Source organism: Lepidochelys kempii, chromosome 3 (genome assembly GCF_965140285.1).
Source record: "Lepidochelys kempii isolate rLepKem1 chromosome 3, rLepKem1.hap1, whole genome shotgun sequence".
NCBI lineage: Eukaryota > Metazoa > Chordata > Testudines > Cheloniidae > Lepidochelys > Lepidochelys kempii.
The window spans coordinates 147,702,613-147,715,167 of record NC_136382.1 but is presented as its reverse complement, the minus strand read 5'-3'; the positions used below and the strand labels follow the sequence as shown (position 1 = coordinate 147,715,167).

Sequence of the window (12,555 nt, the reverse complement as noted above, 5' to 3'; positions counted from 1 at the left end):
AGATGATTCCAATGTGGGATGTGGAAATTCCCATAGTGATCCGGTGAGACTCAACCTATCCCTTACTCATGTGGCTCATGAAGCCATACACTGGAAACCTTGACAGCAGCAAGGAGCACTTCAACAACAGGCTCAGCAGGTGCAGATTGACCATAGAACGTGTGTTGGGCAGATTAAAGGGTTGCTGGTGGTGCCTTTTAGGAAGGTTAGACTCCATTGAGGAAAATATTCTCATGGTCATAGCAGCCTGCTGTGCTTTGCATAACATTTGTAGAGCCGGGGAGGGAAAGTTATCCCAGGGGCATAGCTTTGAGGTGGATCGCCTGGCAGCTGATTTTGAGCCAGACACCAAGGGTATTAGAAGAACTTAATGTGGGGAAGGGGAGGCTATTCAAATCAGGGAGAGTTGAAGCAGCATTTTGACAATGAGTCCCAGTAATGTGTCCTTCTGTAATGAATTGAGACAGACATTGTTTACTTGCCACATTGAATGACCCCTGTAATAGAATCATAGAATATTAGGGTTGGAAGGGACCTCAGGAGGTCATCTAGTCCAACCCCCTGCTCAAAGCAGGACTAATCTCCCATTTTTGTCCCACATCCCTAAATGGTCCCCTCAAGGATTGAACTCACAACCCTGGGTTTAGCAGGCCAATGCTCAAACCACTGAGCTATCCCTCCCCCCCAATAATTCCTGCCTGAGTGCTAATTGTAGTCTGCAAATGTGATGGTTGCCACTGTGCATGAATTTCTGTTGCAACCACCTGTGTAGGTCACAAATAAAGAATCACTGTCTTTGTAATACTATCTTTTTATTAAATAGCAATACACAGATTAACATTTCTTACAAGGGACATGCCAGTGAGCAGCACTCTCTGAAGTGAGAATCTCACCGCTGTGTGTAAGTCCAGCTGTCGTTATGGAAAAATGTTCCTGGGGTCGAGTGTGATGGGCTGGGAACGTGAGAGGAATGTGTAGGGGTGGTTTGGGGAGGGCAAGGAAGGCAATTCTGTATGGGCAACAGTGCACTCAGGGACCTCAGCATCTCTATTTGGTCCTCCGTGAGCTTTATCATCCGCTCCTGGTCCTCTATTATCTGCTTCTGCCCGTCTCCTTTCCTGGTTATCCATTTCTCGTTTTTTGTTTGTCTCTCTCCATGCTCTGTGCTTGCGATCAGCTTGGTCTGACAATTGCAGGACTTCGTGAAACATGTCCTCCTTACTCCCCCTTTTATGTCTCCTAATCTGATGGAGGCGCTCTGCCAATGTATAGGAGCTGTCCCTCAAGGGCACATCTGCAGAAACAAAAGAAACAATACACAGAGTCAGCATTATGTGTGCACTCTCAGTCTTGAATCATAAAAGTTTCATCCACCTCTTTCTCACCTTCGCTTGGCAAGCACGCAGCACGACCAGAACACTGAATATGGTGCATTCGGCCTCTCGGTGGGGTGCAAGATGGGACAAAGGGTCTGGGTGGTTTCAGAAGGGGATCAATAGAAGCACCTAGGGACAGTATTCTGAGTACTGGCACCGTTTTCCACGGTCAGGGGCGATCAAAGCTGAAATCACTCTACTGAGGGTAACTGAAGATGCAAGGGTGCATCTCCTGCAGTCGTGCATGTTCAGACAGGGTCTGTATGCTGCTTGCCTGTGAGCTACTTTGGTTCCTGCAGAAGTAATTGCCAATTAGCACAGCAAAGTTTACTACAATGGGGGAAGAAACAGAGCAACTTTGCCAAGGAACCTTTGGCAGAGAATTGCAGAGTATCTCCTAGAGATCTCTATGGAGGATTCCTGGGAGATTTTGGTGTGCATTAACAAACTTTTCCGCAGGGCTCTCACTTCGTAGCTGCACAGGGGAATGCAAAGCAGATGCAAACAGTACCTAGTGTCATTAATTTTGATCCCTTCTCCCATGTGCACCATGTAACAAAATAAAGGACATCTCTAACTCATAACCATGCACCATCAAAACAAAAGGAGTACTTACTGGAGCTTCCGTGTCCTGCTTTAGGCACACCAGAGCTGGACTATTGGGACTGGCTAGACCCCTCCAGAGTCCAAAAGAGGTCCTGGCTCACGATGCCACTAGGTGAGCCTGTCGCCTGCCCCACATCTTCCTCCAAATCGTCCACCACTTTGTCCTTGGAGTTGACTCTGCTGGCTGCTGCCTCCAGTCCTCCGAAGTATCCATGAGGCTCTTGGCAGTGGAGGCAGGGTTGCCACCAAGGATGACATGCAGCTCCTTGTAGAAGCTGCATGTTTTTGGCACTGCACCAGAGCATTGGTTGGCCTCCCTTGCCTTTTGGCATGCCTGTCTCAGCTCCTTGGTCTTAGCACAACACTGCTGCATATCTCTTTCATGTCCCTTCTCATCCATGCCATGCAGCAATCTGCTTGGGGAGGTTAAAGTTCCTATGGCTGGATCAGAGCTGCGACTGCACAGTTTCCTCTCCCACAGACCCAACAGATCCAGCAACTCCGGTGTACTCCAGGTGGGAGTGTTTGTGCTGCGGAAAACCAGCATGGTCAGCTGGGAAGATGCAATGTGGGCTGTCCATGTCAAACAAACGAAGCGGAATTTCAAAAATTCCCAGGGTTTAAAGGGGGAGAGGCACGTACCTGTGTTCCTGGCTGCAGGGCAGAAACTGCTTACCAGAGCTGTCATGATAGGTACTGTGGGACACCTCCTGAAGGCTTCTTAGGGTAACATAAGCAAGCATAGTGTCTACCCTGGTACTGTGTTGCTCTAACTTTGTTGCAAAAACTGCTGTGCTGCTCATCTAGATGGTTTTATTATGTCGGTGTAGCAGGAGAGTTAAATCATGGGGAGGAGCATTGTTGTGTATGTACACCTCCACTGTTTCGTTGACAAAACTGTGTAGTATAGACAAGGCCTTTGGTTAGCTATTAGAAAAAAAAATTCTAACTATAAGTGTAGTTAATAGGCTTCCAGTGGAAGCTGTGGAATCCCCGTCATTATAGGTTTAGTAGGAACAGGTTATACAAACACCTGCCAGGGATAGTCTAGGTTTACGTGACCCTGCCCCAGCAAAGGGGGTTGGACTTTAACTTCTTCAGGTCTCTTTCATCCCTACATTTCTGTGATTCAATGCAGAGCATAGACATGCTTAGGTGAAGTATCAAGATTGTCTAGTGAAGGAAGCTGTTGTCTATAGGACTCCCCCCTCATTCGTTGCAGAAGTTGGAAAGTGTATAGTGAATTGAACAATGAGGAATAAACAAAATATTGATGTTCATTGAGAACCTTCCCTCCTGTGCACTAAATGAGTAGGAGGCGTCCTGTGGAAAATATAGTATGTGATCATGGAATTAAATACTGTACTAAATTCATACATGCAAGAGGACTGAATTAAGGTTAAAGAGGCAACCTTAACTCTGGCATTTCCTAACTTTTGAATGCTTGACTTTGCAATCTTAATGTTCTTTTAATGTTATTTTGTGTGTGCAACAGACATAAAGAAGAGTAATGGAAGGGAAAAATTGAGGGACATGACTAATGTAGATGAAATGGGTCAGATTTGCACCATCGTAGTGATGTAAATTCAATTATTTCAATTCAGCTACTCTGGATTTTTACCAATGTATTTATATTCAAAGGCCTTATGCTTAGCTAAGCCCAGTGCCACCATCATCCACAACCTTTGTGATAACCTGATATGTGTCTCAACAAGCATATGCTAATTGTAGCCATTACCCTCCACACTGCTGCTCATTGAATTTTTGTGGCAAGGGCCCTTCAACCATATTTGAGTATTATTGCTGAAGTGGTGGCAGCCCATCTCAATGAAGAGCATACCACCATTCAGTTCTGGCAGGAGTCCTCCAAGGCTTGCTTCTAAAATGGATATTCCTGCCCCAGATTAGGATAGTTCAGGCAAAGGTGGTGTGCCAGTAGTACCCTTTTGGATGAGACCTCCAGGAAATGGCTACTTCCTATCCCCCTTCTATCCTTGTCTTGATTATACTGGCTTTTTCAGATCTTCTCTACCAGTGTTCTGTTTACTTTATAAACCCCATCATCCTTTCACTCTCACCTGTTTTTTGCAGGGTTTCCTCAGGAGTTGGCAGCATATAATTCTCAGATTCAGTGCCAGCCCACCCCCTACATGCAAAGTTGTGGCATATTACTTCTAACTGAAACATACCTAAAGCTCTCTCTTCAAATGCCTACTCTGGTCTGCTTATTTAGATTTCTTGCTACTGGAGCATTGTTACATGTAAGCTCCTGTGGTCCATTCTCCAGTCACTTCTGCTTACAGGAATCCTTTCAAAGCTGTGGATTTGAATTCTCACACACATACTTTACATTGTCTGTTTCTCTTCATTAGAGGGGCCTAGGCATTTGGCCTGTGGCTCCCCTCAATAGTTACTTTTAGTTTTATAGGTACTCATCGGGTCTCCCTTTGAGCCCTTAGGGACAATGGGTTTAAAATTCCTGATCCTTGAGGTCATAATTTTGATGGTTGTGATAATGGCCAAGAGGGTTGGGGAATTATGGAACTTCCATTGACTCTCCTTATCTTTAGTTTTTCTATGTGTCAGCAGTTTTCCATTTACCCCTGATTTCTTTCTAAAGTTCGTGACCATATGTGTCTTCCTGGCTTTTTTTCTGAACCCTGAATCACCTGAGGAATGATGGTTACATTCACACACATATGGGTATGACGCATAAAGCTTTGAAGCTTTATTGGCATAGAACCAACAACTTTTGTCAATGTACACCTTTATCAGTCTGCTTTGATGGACCTACTGGCAATAAAATTGGGAAGGCCTTCCTCTGTAGATGGTTATGATGCTAAACAAGCACATCTGAAGTCCATCTATCTTTTAAACTTTGCTGTAAAGTGTCATGCAACCTTCTAGAAAAAAATCTTGTTTTTAAAAAAAGCAGTCATTTGAGCACGAAGGCAGGTGAACTCTCTCTCCCCCAAATAGTGCTTCAGAAGGGATGACAGGATTTACTGTGGGCATGAGGAGCGCTGTATGACTGTAAAGATACAAGGCCTATGTATGGCATGGTTGGAATCTGCAGCTGCTTTGCCAATATCTTTTGAAAATATATATTATGCAGTCGTAATTGCTGCAGGTATTTCATCTGCTAAAATAATGCTGTATTGCCTTTTAGGAAGCTTAGAAAGGTAATGAACACATTACGCTTCATTTTCCTTCTTTTATATTTTTTATAGTTGAGTTTAGATTGCAAAGAAGACGAGACTTTTTGGCTTGGAGCCAGATTCTAATAGAATCACAGTGTGGAATAGATCAAGACTTAATTTAGTCTGGCCTCTAGTGATGTGAACAGATTCTCCTCTAATGTCATCTCTTTGTTCCCGCGATAGAATAATAGCTATTTCTATTTATATCTCATTTTCAAGGCATAAAATTACTATGTTAATATTAAAAATGTAAAAAATGTGTAGGAGGAAGGTAGTGTCCTTGTTATATTTGACTCCTTTCTGACAGACTTAGATCAGGGATTTGATTATCTTCTGATACTTTTTAAAAAAAGTGCAAGTGAGAGAAGACTCAGGCATGAGGCTTGTACATTGCAAGCTCTAAGAGATTGGAAGAAGCAGTGTTTTTTGTTGAATTTCACAAGGCAAAGGCAGGTTAGCCTAGTGACTTATGCCACTCCATAGTAAATATTACATGTCTTTCTTTAAAAAAAGGGGAAAAAAAGAATGCCAGGTTTTGATGACAAGAGAGACCCACTCTGTCATTGAAATCTACTTAGATACTAGGATCTGATTGTGCCCGCCCTGCTTGTGTACAGGGGTGCAAGGAGCTTCACGGAGAAGTTTAAAAACTTTTTTTCCCCATCTAGGATCATGACTTTGCACTCTGTTTTGTTTATTCACCCCAACAGTAGGTGTTAGCTATTCTTTTCTGTAGTGTCAATGCATCTGCTTCTGGGTTTGTTTTGTGTATGTAATCTGCATTTTAAAGCCTCATAACATCTTGAATCCATTTCAGGAGATGAAAGAGATAACTAAAGTATTTGTGGTAGGCAGATGCTCCTGTATTTTGCATGCAGAGAGCTTCTAAGCACTGTCAACTTGACAAATGAATTTAGTTGTAAATGTATCCCTTGTTTATTTTAACAACTGAGTGTACTAGTATTCCAAACTGTGTGTTCCATTTCTACAGTGAAACATGTAGACTCACTGGGAAGAGGGCTGCATATTTATTCATTGCATATATAGTATATGTCTGTCTTAATGCTCTCAGAAATGATTAGCCTTAAATTTGCTGCCATAAATCAGGGAATAGCTATAGAGCCCTCCTTGCCCTAACCTATGCAACTCATTGCAAATATCCCATTGCTTCAACTTCAGCAAACTTATTTTTAAAAATATCTAGTGCAGGTGTTCTGTCAGCTCTAGTGACATTAGTATTGTTACATACACCCCTCTTGCACTAGAGAGTCCCCAAGTTGGTAAGAGACTTCTACACAGGTGCGGTGTCTTAAGTCTCTGCGATCAAGGCATGAGGTCTTGTGATTCCAGACAAATACTATGCTAAGTGATATGTGTGACATGTTGTCACTCCTGGCGTGCAGTCTGGGAGCTGTGGGAACTGCTGGGCTCCTCTAACCACTGTTGGGTTGGCCCTGCTCACACTGCTTGGGGACACAGTCAGCCTAACCCAAGCCCTGTTATCACCCAACCCAACAACAGATGGTGCCACACACACTAACTGAGCTACCTGAGAGAGTTGACCGATGCCACTCAAATACATGCAGCAGACAGCAGCCAATTTCCCAGCTTTCCAGACTCTCACCCACCACTGGAGTATAAACCCAAAATTATACCGTTTTCTGCTGTACAGGGAACTGTACAGCGTGAGCTCATAAAATTCACCCCCTCCCTCAATGTTGAAAGGAATATGCAATAGCCTTTGCCCTGAGTTATGATTCCCACACACTTCACTCCAACTTACCGGTTTAAACAAAGCAAAAACGAGTTTAACTACAAAAGATAGGTTTTAAGTGATAGCAAACAGATCAAAGCAGATTACCTAGCAAATAAAAAACACAAACTAAGCTTAATATACTAAATTGATTGGATATGAGTAGCAGATTCTCACCCTAAGAGATGATACAAGCAGGCTACAGATTCTTAAGGGGCAAACTTCACTTGCTTTACCACTTGGAATCTCCAGGTGTTTCATTCACAGGCTAGAAGTCCCTTTAGCCTGGGTCCAGCACTTCCCTCAGTTCAGTCTTCGTTCCTCAGTTGTTTCCCGGAGTCTTCTTGGGTGGGGATTGAAGAACCCCAGATAATGTCACTCCCTGGCTTATGTAGCTTTTGCATAGGGCGGGAACTCTTTGTTTCAAAGCTTGGTTCCCAGACCAGTCTGTGGAAGAATACTGACATCCCAAGATGGAGTCCAGCATTATGTGGTCTGATCATATGTCCTTGTAGAGTCATAGCAGCCATTACTTGGAGGCTGCCTGTAGCATTTGCAGAAAGGCTCCCCAGATGGGAGATAAGCTTATCCTAAAGTCTGTTGTTTTTTCCTAATGGACTATTGCCCTGAATAGGCCCTTCCCCACCCACTATCTAGACTGACTTGTCTAGTGGGTGTTACCCAGGTGAAAACTACATTTGAAATACAGATACATAGTCAATATTCATAACTTCAGATACAAAAATGATACATGCATACAAATAGGATAATCATATTCAGCAAATCATAACTTTTCCAATGACACCTCACATTACTTGTCTTGCATAAAATACATTATAATTGTCAATCCTATAATATCACTGCAAAGTGTATGGGGTGCAGTGTCACAATATGTACAGGAGCTTATAGGAGGAGATTTTGAAAGGTGCTATAAAACACATAAACTATGAAAATCAGTATAACATTCCATGCATTAACCACCATAAAAATTTTATTGTCCCTCAATGACTTAATACAGAATGGGGAAAAATCTCTGCCAAGGTACAATTTAGAAAATGTCATTTTATCTCCAGGAAAAGATTTTCTAAAGGACTTGGACTAATGACAGAGTGCAGGCTCACTGCCTAAATAAATAGCCTTCATATTCTATTTGGCTAATAATAATTAAGGCTATGTTTTAGTCACAGGTATTTTTAGTAAAAGTCGTGGACAAGTCATGGGCAGTGAACAAAAATTCACAGCCTGTGACTTGTCCATGACTTTTAGTATATGCCCCAACTAAAACTGCGGGGAGGGTGGTCCCGGACCCCCGCTGGTCCTGGTGGGGGTGGCGGACAGCAGCGCACAGCTGGCATGCCTGCTGGCGCACATGGGGGGGAGTGATTGGCAGGGGTGGCAGGCTTCCTACCGCACGCTACTCCCGCCATAAGCGCCGGCTTCGCAGCTCCCATTGGCCGGGAACCACAGCCAGTGGGAGCTGCGGGGACAGCACCTGCGGGCGCGGGGCCTTCTGGCCCCTCCACCTTGGAACCGCAGGGACATACCAGTGGGAGCCAGGGAACCTCCCTGAGGACAGTACTGCCCTTCATTCCAACCTCCTGCCCCTAGCCTCCTCCCACACCTAAACTGCTGCTGCTGCCTAGCTCGGGCAGTCCCTGAGCCAGCTCCAGCCACTGCAGAAGTCACAGCGGTCAAGTAAAGTCACGGAATCCGTGATTTCCATGACAGACATGCAGCCTTAATAATAATTCATTAAAATATATTGACATCACATTGCTATAACGTATCAACAACTCAGCCTCAGATATGACTAGTAGAAAAGAAACAAAGAACATAAGAAATTTTAGGAAGAGGCCATCCAGACCCAGTATTCCTGCCATTTTTTTTAGTTACTGTAATTATAAATCCTCCTTGCTTTTTTCACCATTCCCCTTAAATCTTTTATTTTCAGGACACAAATTAGTGAATCTTTCACTTCCCCCTGTAACTTTTCCCCATATGTTTATTACTCTTTGCATTAATCAGCTTTTCCCAAATCTATTCTTAGCTTGCTAATGTTTTATTTGTGTATCCTTACAAGCCTGTGGACTTCTTACCATAGAAACCAAGTCAAGCCCAGTTCTGCTGTCAGTGATAACCATCATCAATAATAGCATAATTTGGTTCCATATCTCTATTAACTGTGTCATTTTCTTTTGTAATATGGAATATTTGTAAGAGATCACTTTCAAGTCTTCTCTTTACCAGTAAGAATTAATAGTCTATATTCTTCAAATTTAGGTTCTTGGGACAGAAACCTCAACTGCACCACGCTCACATTTGGTACACGTACGATGGAGGGGGAAGAGGGTGGCTCTAATCCATTGTGGTTCCTTGCTCGCCCCAGGATCTTCACAGTGGAAAGGTGATTTTTTCTGTTGGTTCTCTACTTAAAATTATGCTGCATAATTATAAGTTTGGGTCATTTTGTGTTTCTTGGTGAAGTTTCTCAAATTTTGTTTCAGAAATCGGTGGAACTTGAGACATATTTACTTCAAACTTCTGTTCCTGAAGCTCCTCGCTTTCACTAGGCACTCTTGAAAGCATTATTACTATAAGAAATCCCTTATAGGTTTGGTATTTCCCATTGAACAAATACTTCTGTAATTTCACGATTATTTTTTGAAGCCCTGGTAATATCATGCACAATGATTTCTGAGATCTGGCTTCCACTGATTTACAGTCTAATTTATGACTGGTTTCAGAGTACGAGCCGTCTTAGTCTATATTCGCAAAAAGAAAAGGAGTACTTGTGGCACCTTAGAGACTAACAAATTTATTTGAGCATAAGCTTTCGTGAGCTACAGCTCACTTCATCGGATGCATGTAGCTCATGAAAGCTTATGCTCAAATAAATTTGTTAGTCTCTAAGGTGCCACAAGTACTTCTCTTCTTTTAATCTAATTTATGTCTCAACCACTTTCTGCCTATAAACACATTCACAACCAAAATTGCCAACATTTATTTTTTCAATCTGAGCTTAGTTCTGCTGTGTGTTAGCATATGTCATTGATTGATCTTCTTGTAGATACAAGCTGGGAACTGTCCTATCAAGCTTTTACACTCTGTATTAATCTCAGAATATTTCAGTATTGTGACTTCTGTGACAAACTTTTTAAATTCTCAATGTTTTTCTTGCCAGGTAGCATTGCCATTCTGTTCTGTCTTCAAGCAGCATTCTGAATAGAGAACTTAATTATTAGGAATAATTTTCTTATACATATTAACATGCCCCAAAATCGCTGTTAGACTTTCTTGGTTTTGGATCTTACCTTTTGTGCAATTGCCTCCATCTTTCTTTGATTGCTGCACATGTCCAAAATAATCAGCCTCATTCAGACCAATCTGACCCTGTTCAGTTTAAGGTTTTTTTCCTTTGAATAACTTTACTTGGTTTCTTATTGTGGTGTTGACCATTTTCAGTATGTTTCAGGCCTAAGATTGTCAAGTTGCCTGAGGGTTTCCATGAACTTCAGGCTGTCCATACTGAGCTCCAATCTAGTTGTATTGCTGTCATGGCACTGACCACATTGCTGGCTCTCCTGGGGGAACTGCAGCAGCACCAGTGTAACTGCTTCATAGTGAGACTGTTTTCCTGCTGAGAGGAATGCTGCTGGTTGCTGTCTACTCTTGACCCAGGAAAATAGTCATGACTACCTCACTACTGGTGACGGCCCTGAGGATTCGGCTCTGAGGATAGCTTCCTCATTTTTACCATGTTTAAAAGGCTTGAAATACACAAAAAATCCCCAAAAGTGCTGACAAAGAAGGTAGGATTGGGGATTATAAGAATGAGGCCAGAACTATATTTTGATTTTTAAAAATTCCAGGTGCTGTCAAATATTTTTTTCACCAAAAAGGCTGGAAGATAATTTGCTACAGTTCAGGGCTGATTCAAATCAGTCAAAAATACCAAAACCTTTAAAAAAAGGAGTTTCTTCTGAATGCTCATGTGCAAACTTGTCTTCTGAGCATTGGACTGGTACAGGCAGCCAAGGATTAAGTGTAAAATTATTTCATATGGTGCTTTGCTGTAAACAACAAAGCAGAAAGTAAAACCAAGATTTTATTACTGGTTTACTCATTGCATATAACTTTCAGAATTCCCAGACCAATCTATTGTTGCTTCTCATGTGAACTGAAGAAAGTTGAAAATTTGGCTTGTATATGACATATGCTAAGGTCTTATTTTCCAGAGGAACCTACCTCAGGCACCAGGCCCACTGACCTCATCTCCTTATCTGGAGAACAGCAGCAGTAGGCAGTAAAGAAGGGATACTGTGGAAATCTCCAAACCCTTGAAGATTAATAGAAAGATTTTTTTGCTTAATATGATCAGAAGCTGAGCTAGGTGACAATGTTGTTTAAAAAAAACTATCTACATTCTGGAATTTTTCACTCTATGTTTACTCTGTTTGCAAGTGACTAAAGTGAGATGGATTCATTGCCACAAGTCTATTTGAACACCATCTAAGATGGAAGGATAGTTTGTCACGCAAAATGGATCAGTTCCTACAAATATTAATCTCTATATACTTCCACAAATAGTCTACATAATTTCCCTGGGCATGAGCGAATTCATAACATCTGCACTGTACAGGACTTTTCAAACAAGATGAAGTAAAATTAAATTGAACTTCAAATAAAGCTAATGCTAAGCTTACTGCTTTGTGAGCTAATACAGCAGCAGTCCCTAACTTCTGTCTGGCACACACTCTTCAGTGCTGCAGGAGTCAAATGTGTGTCCTTGGAAAAATCCTGTCATTTCCAATGTGGGTCCCCTACATTTAAAACTTCTGCAAGTATTCTGGAGTTCTTTAACAAAAGCTGTTGCTCAGGTGACTAATTTAAAAGTTAAGGAGAGTTATAATTGGGAAATGGTGAGCAGTGCTGTTCTTAGGGCCAAATTTGATTCTTGCAGCCTGCAGACTTCAGAGCTGGGGAACTTGATGGAGTCTGTATATGAGTGTCTTCAAACTGTGAGTAACTCACAGGATGAAATAAACTGAAATGTCTTATCTTAAACTTGTTTCAGCCATATTTACTGAACAAAAGAAAACACCCTTTCAGATTTTTAGTTCTGTTTTACTCTGATCTTTATACCATTACAATTCAGTGCCATCAGGTATAGTTTTACTTACTCTTCATCTGTATTCATTTAATAAAGCCAACGTCAGTATTTTTAGTCACTGGGGTCTTGTAAATGAGGGACTTCAATGGAGCTAAGCCAGTTCACACAAGCTGAGGATCTGGCCTTTTGTCATATTAGCATTTCTGAAGTTCACCCTAGTTCTCAAACATGCTACAAACAGGCTTAACAGAGGCATATACATCAGATACAGACACGACGGCTCAGTCTTCAATCTTATAAGGCTTAAAGCAAAAACAAAAGTAATAGAACTACTAATAAGAGAAGCACTCTTTGCAGATAATTGTGTCCTCCTAGCACAAACAGAGGGATGTCTCCAGTGCATCATAGATCGCTTCGCTGAAGCATCACAATTATTTGGCCTCAATTTTATTTGGCCTGGAGAAAACTGTGGTGTTGCATCAGTCATCTTCACCACTCCATGCCATATCC

At 42.0% G+C, this 12,555-nt stretch overlaps 1 protein-coding gene across 2 annotated transcripts in view; it reads left to right on the top strand.

Moving 5' to 3' along the window:
* Nucleotides 1-12,555, top strand: part of LOC140909346 (uncharacterized) — a 44,417-nt gene that overhangs the window by 12,343 nt on the left and 19,519 nt on the right. Inside the window, exon 3 of one of the 2 annotated variants that reach the window (XM_073338418.2) lies at nucleotides 9,216-9,339. The exons of the other annotated variant lie outside the window; for it this stretch is intronic. The gene's annotated coding sequence lies outside the window, so the exon portion shown is untranslated. The remainder of the gene's footprint in view (nucleotides 1-9,215; nucleotides 9,340-12,555) is intronic. 2 annotated transcript variants of the gene reach the window in all.